We start from the raw sequence: 15,025 nt of genomic DNA, 5'->3' as shown, positions 1-15,025 counted from the left end.
AATGCAGAGCAACGATTGGATATAACTATAATGTAATATATTATATATGCACATAATTTATCTATCACCTGTCTGCCTACTTGTCTATGACAGGTACGATATATTATTTTAAGGAAATGGCCTCCTGTGATTTTGGAGATCTGTCTAACCTAGACCGGAAGGTTGGTACTCAAGAACTGATATTACCTGTGTTAGTTAACATTGTGGACTGGCAGGATCTAGAATCACCCAGATGATGAGCCTACAGGCACATCTGTAAGGGATTATCTAGATTAAATAGATGGGGTGGGAGGACTCACCTTAATTTTGGGGGGCACCATAATAAAAAGAGTGAAGGCCAACAGAGCACTAGAATTCGCCTCTCTCTACTTCCTGACTGTGGATGCAATGTGACCAGCTGCCTCTTAACCCTGTCAATCACCCTAACTCCCCCATCCCCACAATGTGACCAGCTGCCTCTCAACCCTGTCACCCCAACTCCCCCATCCCCACAATGAACTATTTTGTAACTGTGTACAATAAACTCTGTTTCCTTTACATTGCTTTCCTCAAGGCATTCTATGACAAAAGAGGAAACATCAGGTAAGGTACTATAGCTCAAACACAAAAGTCTGCTGCACAGCTCCCTTTAGCTTGGTGCCATGTTCTGCCCTTTGTTCTCTTGAGATCCTCAGCTAATTGGGCGACGATCAGCAGTAGTAGGGAGGGTAATTTGGTGTAAAAAGAGTCTGCTGACTTAGATATTAATCTTATCTAAAAGCACCCACAAAAATGCCAGAATGTCTGACTAAATATCGGGGCTCTGTAGTCCAGCCAAGCTGACAAAATTAATCATCACATTGGTGAAAACTCCTGTGTCATTATATTTAATTTATGTTACTTATAAGGAAAAAAGAGATAACATTTATTTATTTATTTCCCAAGTGTTTCAGTTCTTATCTCTTATATGGAATATTTAGCCAGGTAAAGTTTGTAGCAACTACTTAAATATCCTATTTGTTTTATGTTTTCCTAGTCCATCTTAAGTTCTTTCTCATTTCCCCTCCTGGCTTGTGTGGCCATCGATATTATCTCACTTTTGTTTGAACACGGGTTTATTGGATTTTCACCCATGGAAGGTAATTTTACTTGTGTCTGTAGAATTTGGTGTGAGGTCCAAGCCTCATTGGTCATTTTCAAAATTCTATTTGACCTGAGCTGGTTTTCAGTTACATTATCTTCCCTCTCGTCTTGCTAAGTTGAATATTCCAGCCATACTACTTTAAACTTTGTTCTCTGAAAAATCTCAATATTTGTACTCCCACTTGTGTGCTTTTCCAACTTATAGACAATTCTTTTGGATATCTTGTAGTTTGGATAGAATGTAATGTGTAGTGTATATAAAACAGAATGAGAAGGTGAAAAGCTGAACAATGATTAATTTTGTTCTCTTCTGGAAGGCAGTTAGGCTGAAGGAGAATGGCTCTAACCCTGTCTGATCCCTTGCATGTTTCACAGAGCAACATGAGTCTTTGCTGGTACCACCTATCTTTGTTGATTTATCTTTGTTGATGACTCCCCCCCCTTTTAATTTAAATTCGAAACAAGGTTGTTTTGTATGTCAATCCCAGTTCTCTTACCCTCCCATACTCCCCTATCTCCCCACCAACCCCCAGCCCATCCCCTTTCTGCTCCCCAGGGAGGGTGAGGCCTTTCCTGAGGAGTCTTCAAAGTCTGTCATACTATTTGGGGCAGGGCCTAGGCCCTCCTCCATGTGACTAAGGATAAATACTGATCCATTACCAGAGGCCTTATAGGCTGCCCAGTCCTCCTAACTAACACCCACATTTAGGGAGTTTGGGTCAGACCTATGCTGGTTTCCCAGATGTCAGACTAGGGTATGCTGGGACGTTTTGAGTGAAGGGTCATTCTGTGTAGCCAGGTTTTTTTCAAAGACTAAATGGCCTGTGGTGGGTCATGTCTTCACTTCTGGATCAATGCTTTTGGACTAAGGAACTGTCCTTATACAGCGTTTGATTTACCTAGTTAGCTGTGGTGAGGGTAGAGGGACCACCTTGATAAGGTTAAACCAGTCACATGCCTTCTGTGGACACGGACTTGATCCACTTCAACAAACTCACAATAAAAAGAGCTCCCTAGAAGTTGGAGTGAAAAGGTGGTAGGATTGCTGAGTCTCAGAGGTCCTTGCAAATAGACCAGGGGTGCTTTGATGAGGCCTGTACAAAATTGTAGAAATAGAAGGAGAATTTTGAGACAAAGAGGCTCTCTTGCAGTTGTTTGCTGAGTAGGAATAAAAATTTCAGAGGTGGAACTGTAATCTGCCTGATATGTTGACTGTGAAGAACATTCAGCTAAAACCTGGGAATTGAATCCTAGGCTACTTTACCACTGACCAATATAAAGAGTGGAACAAGGCCCATCCATCTCTACAGCACAGTCATAGCACAATCAATGAGAAAGGAAGAAACTGGACTTCTTAGACTCATATGGTGTGCTTTTGTTTGCTGTGGATCTGATGGTATCTGCCTCAACAGAATAACTTGGCATTTGACACTATTCATAAGATTTTTCTTTAGCTAAAGTATATTCTAAATATTTTCAGTTTTATTCTTTTGTAGATGGGAGTTACTAATCCAATGGATTTCCCCCCTTCATGTTAGATGTTTGAAAAAACAGCAACCATTCTCTTATGTAACCTCTTTAAACAAAAATAATGACCACATATTTCAACTTCTTATAAAACTCACTTTATTCTCTTCCTCCCTTTATGTGTGTGGTGTGGTGTAGTAGAGTGTGGGGTGTATGTGTGTGTGCTATATGTGTGGAGACCATACAAACAAGTCAGATCCCCTAGAGCCGGTGTTTCAGATGATTGTACCAACTGACATGGGTGTAGGGAACCCAACTGGAGGGTCCTCTGGAAGGGTAGGCTGTGACTCCAGGCACACAAATCTCACTTCTAGAAGAAAAACACCAGGAGGAACTTCATACTGGTAAACAGTAGTGTGAGCAGTTGTTTTTTTCCCTAGCAATATGAAATTAGAAAGAAAAGTGAAATGATGAGTAAAGAATTTTATGTACACTGTAAAATTATAGAACATTAGAACATTAGGACTGCACTGATGTTTGGAAGGGTGTGGTAAGGACAAATCTAATATGGTCCCTAAATTTCATAGACTGGGATGCATCCATAATTCCCCCCACCAACTGATCAATTAATCACTAGTGTAGCCACTACTTGACTTTTTTTTTTTTTAAGATGTAATTAAATTTCTTAGGCAGTTGACCTCAAAATAGAATGTGCTTTTGGGTCTCAGCTAATAACATGAACCCTATGGTAAACGAAGAAAATAACTGAAATGAGAATTTCTTAGTTATTGACTTGAAGAAGAAAGAGAATGTGTGACGAGAAATGTGAGCATCTTTGCAGAGATGAAAACAATCTCTGGCTGATAAGTGGCAGGGGAATAGACACTGTTCCCACAGCTACAAGTAACCGAACCTCAACGAAGCAAGTGAGAGTTTGGGAGATGGCTCCGAGAGCCATAACAAGAATTGGAGCTCTGTATCAGCTCCCTCCCCTTGGAGCTTAGTGAACCCTGCAAGGCCAGAGGGCTCCAGGACACCAGGAGAACATGGTCCACGGAATCAACTAAGCAGGGCTCATAGGGGCTCACAGAGACTGAAACAGCAATCAAGGAGCCTGAACGCGTCTGCACTGTTACAGGTGTGAGTTTGGTGTTTTTTTGTGGTATTTCTAACAGTGGGAGTGGGGGTATTTCTGACTCTCTCACCTGCCCTTGGGAACCTTTTCCTCCTTCTGGGTTGCCTTGTCCAGCCTTGACACTAGGGTTTATGCCCAGGTTTACTGTATCTGGTTATACAGTATATCCCTGGGAGGCCTGCTCTTTTCTGAAGGGAAATAGAGGAGTGACCTAGAGGAGAGGGAAGACATTGGGGAGGGGGTGACTGGGAGGAGTGAAGGGAGGAGGAACTGCCATTGGGATGTATTGTATGACAGAAGAACAAAACTAAGAAGCAAAAGTCACAATAGTTTGGATTCAACCCCCGCCCCACCCAGGTCTAATGTGGAAGATTTCCTTTTCAGGTGGGGCCTTTGGAAGGCTCACCTGCGGCCTCGCCTATTGATGGAGTCCTAGCTTGATGGGGTCGTGGGAGGAGGTGCTTTCATTCTTTCTCAATCTCTCCTTCTCCCTTTCTTCTCTCTCATTGTCCTTTCCCATCTCTGCTTTCTGGTTGATATAAAGTGAGTAGTTTTGTTCAACCCCACGTGCTCCTTCCACAATGTTCCATCTTATTGCAGGTCCACAATGGAGCCACATGACCCTCGAGCCTATCACCCCCAACGCACTCTCCTCTTAAAATTGATTTGTTAGCTTCCTAGAAATGTAGACAACAAACAGACAAGCAAACAACAAATAACTGAGGAGAATTTCTTTGCCTCAAAACCCCCTTCGTTTTGTTTCTAGGATTTTGTATCCAGGATTCAGGAAAGCATCCCTGTCCCATTTGCAACAGTCACCAAAATGCAGTAAATCCTACCGTCATTTCCCTCCAGCATCTAGGAAGCTCTTCCGTTGGGTTTATTTTTATGCTCCGTGCTTCACGGGCCACTTTCATTTGACTCGCTTACAATACTTGTTAAAAAAGCTAATCCTGTTCCCGTCACAAGAGACTGACTCAGTAGGGGAGGCCAATGCAGTTGGAGTTACAGAAATGCTGTCGCACACTTAATGCCACAGCATGTGCCCTCTCCTGCTTGCTGGCTCCTCAGAGGGGATGGAAAACATCTGTTCATCATTCTATGCATAATAGACCATAGCATAATTTTGATTACCTCATTCCCACAAGACTCCAGTGAGATGGTTTATCTTATCATTATTGGAGAGTATCCAATATTAAGAACTTTAGATTCTTATCTCAGAACATTGTCTGGTTTCCCGAGGCCACCCTTCCATCGCTCATTTCCTTCTACTTGCTTAGATCAAGTCCAGTGCTACCAAAGAAGAAAGGTTATCGGACATGCCTACGTGACCTCAATGATAAATACTTCTCTGTTGATCACTTGAGGTTACTATTTAAAGGCTCCAACACCTTGATTTTTCAAGTATATTAATATAAGATATTTGTATTTCCTATCAGGGTCAAGGATTCAGACTTTATCCATACTTATCATCATTTTGACTTATTCTTGTAAAGGGGTCTGGCTTGACTGATTCCAATCTTGCTTTGTCTGTCCTTGGTTGGATGCCCAGTCATTTGATTTGATGGCTCTACAAACTTACAAACTTACCTTTTTTTTTTTTTTTTTTTTTTTTTTTTTTTTTTTTGATTAGGGTGCTTCTTGTATATCTGGGCTTAGAGTTGCTCCAAGTTCATTGGTTCTTTGTTGATATCATGGGACATAGTTCTGAACCTCTGGCATCTTAGAGCTGTAGTACTCTTTGGGACCAGCGGTAAGCTTCCCTGAGTGGAGAAATCACTCTACTGTGGCCTTTTCTTTTTATAACTATGTTCACATTTGAAAGTAGATATAACCAGGTATCTTTCTTGTGTGTTGTGTGTGTCATGCTCGATTGTGTGGACATGCACTTGTGTGTACAGGTGCATTTGCATGTGTGTGGGGACCAAACACTGGCATAGAATCTTCTTCAGTTACTTTTTACTTTATGCTTTGAGACAAGGTCTCTCCATAACCCTGTACTTCATTGATTCATCTTCATGTCATGGCCAGCCAGCCCTAGAGTTCCTCTTGCTTCCAACTTTCCAGTTCTGGAAATATAGGCATGCACTGCTACACCTCACACCTGCTTTTATTTTTGGTGTGTGTGTGTGTGTGTGTGTGTGTGTGTGTGTGTGTGTGTACGCACGCAGACACATGCCAAGTATCCAAACCTAGGACCTCGTGATATGTGGCAAACATTTTAGTGACCGAGTCACCCTTCTAGATCCCTAATTAGAATTTAACACTTAAAAATGGGATGAATGATACTCTGGGAAAAATAGCTTTGATGCAGTGTGTCAGCCAACTTGTTATTAGTACATTTGAAGGTAGATGTTGCAGACTGACCCAAAACACAATCAGTTCTCCTTAGCCTTTCAGTGTAGTGTTTTAGACTCTGTTCACATGACTGGTTTCAGAGATTAGAGGGTTTAAAGCATTAGGTGGATCCCTGCGTTAGCAAATTCTATTAGTGACGCTTTGCAGCTTCAAGAAATAGAAAGTATACTCTAGGCTTTTTGTTGCTCAGTGGTGCAAACTGACTATAGCCTGAATCTCTGCCAGCTCATATCTCCTCTGCCTCAGGCAACAAAGGAGCTTTTACCAGAAGAGCAGAGGAGACTACACATTGTAGTAAATGTTCTGGTCGTTGATAATGATGGAGAGAAAGCAGCTTATTCCTGATAATGAATTCATGCAGTGGTTCTCAACCTTCATAACACCATGACATTTTAACATGGTCCTTAGATTGTGGTAACTCTCAACCACAATATTTTTGTTGCTACTTCATAACTAGAACCCTGCTGTCATGAATTGGATGTAAGCATCTGTGTTTTTTAATTGTCTTAGGTGACCTCTGTGAAAGGGTCCTTTGACTCTCCTAAAGGGTCTTGACCTATATATAGGTTGAGAACCACTCTTTTTATTTTATTTTATTTTATTTTATTTTATTTTATTTTAAATAGGCTCTTTGTACTTCTGGCTGTCCTGGAACTCACTCTGTAGTCTGTTCCGGAACTCACAGAGATCCACCTGCCTCTGCCTCCTGAATGCTGGGGTTAAAGGTGTGCACAACCACACCCAGCCTGACCATTTTTTCTGGGCCACTCTTCCTCTATCTACTAATTTTGAAGAGACACCTGCCATCTGATTTCACAGTAAGATTTATTATTTTAGCTGTTTGCAATGAATTTAATATTGTCCCTGAGGGCAGACTTTGGTCTTTGAGGCTACCAATCCAAGAAGATCTATAAGAGGTAGAAAAACCAAACTATCATTTCCTACTTTCCCATTCATTATAACACAGAACTCTCATGTGGCCAGATATGAAGGTTCCTCTTTCATATCAGGTGGGTGTCTACAATTTGAATCAAATCAGACACTACCTACAAATAGATAAGATGTCATAGGGCAAGGGCTCCACTGTCTCACTAAGCTGTCCTTATTTCAGATACTAGCTGCAAATCTGAACCTCAAGAATTCCAGACAAGTGGCTAAATTGAGGGTTTACATGTCTCTTGGTAGTTGGTCTTTTATCAATCAACTTGACACAAGCTAGAGTTATCTGAGAAGAGGGACTCTCGGTTCAGAAAATGCCTCCAGAAGATTGGCCTGTAGACAAGTTTGTGGTGCCTTTTCTTAGTTAGCAATTAATGTGAGAGAGCCTAGCTCATTGTGGGCAGTGTCACCTCTGCAGGGGTGGTCTTGAGATATATAATAAAGCAGCTTGAGAAAGCCATGAGGAACAAGCCAGTAAGTGGCATCCTTCAGGTCCCCACATCAGCTCCTGCCTCCAGGTCACTGCCTTGAGTTTCTGCCCTGACTTTCCTGCCAGATGGACTATACAGCTATAAGATGAATTAAACCCTCTGCTCCCCTCGTTGCTTTGGTCATGGTGTTTTATCACAGCAATAGCAACCCTAGTGAAGATAATGTAAATCCACCCCCCCATCTGTAGTCACTTTCTAGAGCAGCTCACAAAACTCTAGGAAACACTTTTCTTAATTGCCAATGTATTATGAATTTAAGAGAAAACAAATGAGCAGCTACACGATTGTCACACACATGCAGAGGGTCTAGGTCAGTCCCATTTAGGCTCTCTGACTGTTGGTCCAGTGCCATGAGCTCCTTGTCACAGATATTTGGTGCAGAGATACAGCACTAACTAACTAACACAACTTCATCTACTTCTGCTAGGAGTACAGGCTTATCCACAGCTCACAGCCTTTTTTGTTCTCCAGGACTTTCTGGCTGAACAAAGCTGCCTCACCAAAAGTAGCACTTCTGCTGGTGTGTGTATGTGTGATGGAAACGTCATAGAGATAGAGATTTCAGAAGCTCACTGTCCATTATTAGTTCTTGTACCTGTATATGCATGTTAAAAGGATATTTTTTTTGTAGTTTGATTTAGGCATAATACTTGTGTTAACATTTTTCATACTCATATTGTCTTAGTTAGGGTTTCTATTGCTGTGAAGAGACACCATGACCACAGCAACTCTTATATAAAGGAAAATGTTATCGGGGCTTGCTACAGTTTCAGATGGCTAGTCCATTATCATCATGGTGGGAGGCAAGGCAGCATGCAGGCAGACATGGTGCTGGAGAAGGAGCCGAGAGTCCTACACCTTGATCCCTAGGCAGCAGAAGTGAATGTCACCCTAGACCTGGCTTGAGAATTTCAGACCTCAAAGCCTGCCCCCTAGTGACAAACTTCCTTCAATAAAGCCACACCTACTCCAAGAAGGCCACACCTAATAGTGCCACTCCCTATGAGTTTATGGGGGCCAGTTTTACTCAAATAATCATACATATTCAGTAGTTACATGATATAATTTCTTATAATACCCAAGGTTCATTATTACTTAAGATTAATCTATGTCCATTTCTAACTGTTGAAACATATTTCTTTCTTTTACTCTAGATTACTAGAAATAAACCCTTTGATCAAAATCTCTACTTTGAAGACAATTCATAATACTGTATTGCTTGGACAAATTTAATCATTTTTATATCTTTGAGCAATAACAAACTTTTATCATAAAAATTTAGTGTTTTAAATAATATATTCCACAAATTTGGAAAGTAAACTTTTATCTCCTCATTATTTGTGTTTTATTGGGCATAATGGACATGCTGTACTGTTTCTAGATGTATTCTTTTCATGTCCTTAGCGTAGTCTCTTTCTCACTCTTTCTAGATGTGGAAAAAGTGTCCTATTTTATTGTGTACTTATTTATTTCTTCCATTCTGTATTTTGATTTTTAAATAAATCAACTTTATTGAAATATGTCCTAAAAGTAAGATGGATGTGGCAACATGGTTGGAACTGGAGGAGCTCATTATGTTTAGAAAAAAATGAGAGTCAAGCACAGAGTGACAGATACTACCTGCTTCCGTAGAGATTGAGAGTAGAGTGATGGTTACCTGAAGATTGGGAAGTTGAGAGGAAGAGATGGGGAAATGTTGACCTATTGATTCTAAGTTGTGGTTTGCAGAAATAAGTTCTGGTGTTCCTTTGGACAGTAGAGATTATAGGTCAGTAGTTCTCAACCTGTGGGTCATGACCCCTTTGTGGGGTTTGAATGACTCTTTCAGAGGGGTCACCTAAGACCATCAGAAAACATAGATATTTACATTACCATCCATCACAGCAGCAAAATTACAGTTAAGAAGTAGTTACAAAACTAATTTTATGGGTGGGGGTTATCAAAACATGAAGAACTGTATTAAAGGGCCGCAGGGTTAGGAAGGTTGAGAACTACTGTTATTGATGACGGTGAGATACTATTTCAAAAAAAAAAAAAAAAAGGTGGAAAAAAGGATTGTCAATACTTTCACCTTGGAGAAATGATAACAGTTTGAATTCTGCTTTGAGCATTGCATGGTATCTCCATGTACAGTGGCATTACTAGTACCTCATAAATGTACAATTGTTATGTGTTGATAAGAACACAAATAATTCACACTTAAAAGCAGTCATTTTGTGGTCAGTCTGATACATTTTGGTACATTTGTACATGCATATGCTTTCCAAAATTATCAGGATATGGAGATTTTCGTCTGTCTATCAAACTCTCTGGAGGCCCCTGCAGGCAGTCAGTCCATCAACTTTCCCAGCTCTAGGCAGCCCTTGTCCTAATTCCCATTAGTATAGATAGTTGGTTGTAATGAGTATGGAACCGTACTCATTACAGTTGGTCAATATTTAAATTTTGTATGTGTGAGTATATGATATGTGCATGTGAGTACATGTACAGGTGTGTGGAGTGTGTGTACAAACATTTATTGAGTTCTTCTATTGTTTTCCACTTACTGTTTTAAAAAAAGATATGTATGCATATATGTATGTATGTATGCATGTATATATCTCTGTGTGTGTCTGTTTGAATGCATGCCACATGTATGTAAGTGTCTGTGGGGGTCAGAAGAGGATATTGGATTCTCTGGAGGTGGGAATAGAGACAGTTTTGATGCAAGGGATGTAGGTTCTGGGAACTAAACCCAGAGCCTCTGGAAGAGTAGCAAGTACTCTTAATTGTGGAGTCATCTCTCCAGCCCCTCTGCCTATGTTTTGAGTCTCAGCCTGAACTTGCAACTCAACTAATTTTGCTATGTTGGTGAGCCTTGTTCATCAAGGTCCTGAGATGCACCTGTCTCTACCTTCCCTTCACCTTTCCAGTGCTGGAACTGTGGACCACTCTGGCTTTTAGATCTTTGTGTATGCTAAGGATCAAACACATGTCCTTATGCTTGTAGGACAAGTGCATTATGCACAGAGCCATCTCTTCACTCCCCAGCTGCTGGCAATTTGCAGTTGCATGTGTATTGAATTTTGTATCATGCATTCTTCTGTGGCTTCATTTGTTCAGATAATATATTTTAGTTAACCCAGATTGTGGCACCTATCAAGTGGGTGGAAAACAAATTGAGTTTAGAGATGTGAAATATCACTGTGTCAAAATTTTGGATAGTTGTGCTTCTGACCTGCCAAATGCACAGAAATACTTGTAGTATCCTTAGTATGGGGGATAGATAAAAAGTAGTTCCCAGAACAGGGTCTGCCACTAGTGGTAACTTTGTTGCTTTTTAAACTGTGATTTGATTTAAATAAAGAGCCACATGTGCTATAGCCTCTCCAATTAGAGTCATCACCTGATTGAGTTATCAGTGATTTAGTGCTATCTCAATGATCCAGTTGTCCTCTGGCATACATTCAAATGGCCATAAGACAGGAGTCCCCAGTTCTATATCTTTCAAGTTGTTAATGGTAGCATTAAGTCTATTCTTTTATGTAAATACACGATACTACTTGTGCTGGCTAGTTTTATGTCAACTTGACACACCAGAGTTACCTGAGAGGAGGGAAACCAAATTGAGAAAATGCTTCCAGAAGATTGGGTTATAGGGTGTTTTCTTTATTAGTGACTGATGAGAGAGGGCTCAGCCCATTGTGAGTGGTACCATCCCTGGGCTGGTGATCCTGGATTCTATAAAAACAACAACAACAACAACAACAAAAACAGGCTGAACAAGTCATTAGGAGCAATCCAGTATGCAGCATCCCTCCATGGCCTCTGTATCAGCTCCCGCCTCCAGGTTCCTGTCCTGTTTGAGTTCTTGTTCTGACTTCCTTCAGTGATGGTCTACAATGTGTAAGTGTAAGCCAAATAAATTGTTTCCTTCCAAACTTGCTTTTCAGTTATGATGTTTTATCACAGAAGTAGAAACCCTAACTAAGACACCAATTTTTAGTTTAATGTTTTGGCAAGAAGAGGGAGACCCAGGAGTTCCAGTAGCCCTCATTTTTATAATAGTATTTATCAAATTGACCAGGAAGGCATTGTGGGTATTCTATCAGTTGTTTACTGTGAGAAGGTAAGGAAGCATTAGTGAATGTGTAAAGAGCAAACAAAGTCCTGAGTGAATGTGTATTTTCGGCAAGAATATGGCTCATTGGAATTTGGCAAAGCTCCCCCAACCCCTGCCTGGGGGGGGTGAGGGTCAGAGGGATGGCAATCCTTCCTCTGGTGGGAGTGTTAATTATTGGATGTGTGTGCACCAACTAGCAGCTTCAGCTTCCTTCTGATATTTACAGCCTGAGACTGCTCAAATATACTCTATTGAGACTCTTCTAGTCTATGCTGTACATAATGTGATAAGATTCTGGGTCTCTGAATACTGTTCCATTAGAGTATGCATGGCTCACCTGATCCCAGGTTTTCTGTATGAATGTCTATGTGGAGTCTGTCCTTTCTTCATTCCCTCACCACTGTGGTTTCCAGGACCAAGCCAGGAGGGATGTGGTAGATGTCCAGTACATGGTGTTTTAGTATGGATGAAGTTATTTTGACACTTCTCTATTTATTCATTAAACATGAAAGCGATGTTATATGATGCATGACACACAAGGACTCAAACTCATGTTTCTTTCAAACTTCCTGCTAGTACTTGGTAGAGTCACCGTCAAGATATAAAGAAGGAGAAGAGCGCAGGATACAGAAAGCACAAGGCTCAACACCAGGAGAGCACAGTTGAAAATCCTGGGATGATTGTGAGGAGAGATCAGTGGATAGATACTGAGTGTTAGATGTAGTGTGACCAACACCGATGGAGATTGTTAACATGATGGGAATGCATCTGAGAGGATGAAGTTGCTAATATACCTGAGATGATGAGTGAGGACTTCATGTGATAACTTGACATGATCTAGATTAACCCAGGAGACAAGCTTCCAGGCAAACCTGTGCAGAACTGTGTCTTAGATTAGCTTCTGAGTGTAACTTTGATAGAGTACCTTGAGTATGTCAAGACGGGCAATTGTACCTTAATTGTGGGTGGTTCCATACTGAGAATAAAGAAGAAAGTGAGCAAAGCATTACTATTCCTTGCTTTCTACTTCTAACTGTAGATACAACATACATATCTGTCTCATACTTTTGTTTCTGTGATTTCCCTGAAATAATGGATTACAACCCTAAACTGTGAAGCCTAGTTACCCTTTCCTTAAGTTTCTCTGGGCAGTCTTGTCATAGAAATCAGACAAGTAATTAATACATTAGATAATATCATATTAGTTGGATGGAAGGCAGGAAATATATCCAGACCTGTGGTTACTGAAAGAGGGAAGAGAGTCGGTCTCAACTCTGATGTAGGTAATTCCTAATAGTGAACAATAACAACATGAATTCCTCCTTTTGAGTGGACCTTACGTCCAATTAGACAGCTGTTGTCCCCCCCTCCATGATATAATGGTCACTGTTGCACCTTTGGGGGTATCTTGCCATGCTGGTCATTGTTGTGGCTCATAGGATTTATCATTGGAGTACTGAGTATTTCTCTTCCTAAGCAGTAACTTCTGGTACTTTAAAAGCCAGTCCCCAAGGAGGAGGGTTCCAGGTCAGTCCCAGCTTAATTCCTCCCAGGAGAACCTTTACTCATATCATGAACTAGGAAACAGAGCAACTGAGAGACCTGAATTCCATGTGCTCCCTTAAATGCATGCCCCCAGTGACCTAAAGACTTCTTAAGAGGTTCCACCTCTTAAATTTCTACAGCCCAGCTTGACACTGCCACACCTTTAAAACATGGGCATTTGGAGGACATCCACCATATTCAAGGTACAACACTAGCCATCAGAGAAAAATGCAAATTAAAATGTCAAATGATACTAACACACATATTAGAATTGCTAAATTGAAGAAGTCCATTTAGGTCAAGTGTTGTCAAGGATAGGGATAACAGAACTCTTGTACAATGCTAATGGGAATGTAATTGGTACATCCACTTTGGAAATTACTTGGAAGTATTTACTTAAACAGAATATGTCTGTGTCCCAAGACAGTAATTGGTATGTACTCCAGAATGCACACACATTTTTCTCTAAAGACAGGAAAATAACAACAATCATGGAAAATTAGTGAGTAGATAACATGTCTGAATTCTGAGTGGACCACTATAGCTCTACATACCCATCTCTTCTATTTGAGTCTCCTTTTTACTTTCATTTCAAAATTTCATCCATTTTTACTATTTCACCACATTTAAAATCTTTTTATTATGAACTGTCATTTTCAGAGAGCAGTTGTGTTTTTTGTCTTATGGTAGAAATCAAAAACTTAAACTTGAGAATCCAACAATTACTGAAGTTGCCTCCTGAATCCTGTATCGGATGACTTTCAAATACCTGCTCTTATCTTAGACCTTACAAAGGAAAACATCTTTTGTTGTTTTGCTTTACTTTTTCTCAGTATCCTTTATTTTTTTTCCTCCTGTCAAATTGGCTCAAACCCCTACAGATCTATTCTATAGCAATATGACAGTATGTGGAGATGGTCTCTGCCCTCACTCTGTCCTTGGTCTATGTATAGATTCCCCCTAGGAGTTAACATATACATATTTGTTGGTTTATAGTTAAATGCCCCCTTAGGAGCTAACATACACATATTTGGCTTTCTTCCAAGAGGCATCATAGACCACTGGTAACCCTTTTGATGCCTTAGACATTTACACAGAGCTCCCTGCAAGTCCAGGATGAGCAGCCCTGCAGCTGGATGTTTAGACTTTTTGCTCACTCATTCTGCCCTACTTCTTTCTTCCTTGACACAAACACAGAGCTGAGCTAGTAAGTAGAACAATGGTGCCCTCACAGTCATGATACACCCTATTGCACACAACCTTAGGACTTATTCTATTACTGCTTTAGAAGCAGTGGAACCCGGGAGAATGGAGCCCATAAATGAGGTGGACTGAAGTCTCATGAAATAGCCAACTTTATTCAGAGCCTTAGACAGTTGATAGTGAGAGTTAAGAAAGGTCAGAAGAGTAAAGTTCTTATGAGATAAAGCTATATACATCATAAAGATAAGTTGCATGTGACATATGCCCAAAGGATGCACAATCACACCACATGGACATTTGCTCTACTATGTTCATAGCAGCATTATTTGTAATAGCCAGAACCTGGAAACAAACTAGATGCTCCTCAACTGAAGAATGGATAAAGACATTGTGGTACAGCTGGGTGGTGACAGTGCATACCTTTAATCCCAGCACTTGGGAGGCAGAGACAGGCAGATTTCAGTGAGTTTGAGGCTAACCTGGTCTACCAAACGAATTTCAAGACAGCCAGGACTGTTACACAGAGAAACCCTGTCTCAAAAAAAAAAAAAAAAAAAAAAAAAAAAAAAAAACACCAACCAACCAAACAACAACAACAACAACAAAAAAAAATTTAAAAAACAAAGAAAAAGAAAATGTGGTACATTTACACAATAGATTATA

This window comes from Phodopus roborovskii, unplaced genomic scaffold, assembly GCF_943737965.1.
Source record: "Phodopus roborovskii unplaced genomic scaffold, PHOROB, whole genome shotgun sequence".
Classification (NCBI taxonomy): Eukaryota; Metazoa; Chordata; class Mammalia; order Rodentia; family Cricetidae; genus Phodopus; species Phodopus roborovskii.
This window is presented reverse-complemented; position numbering follows the sequence as displayed.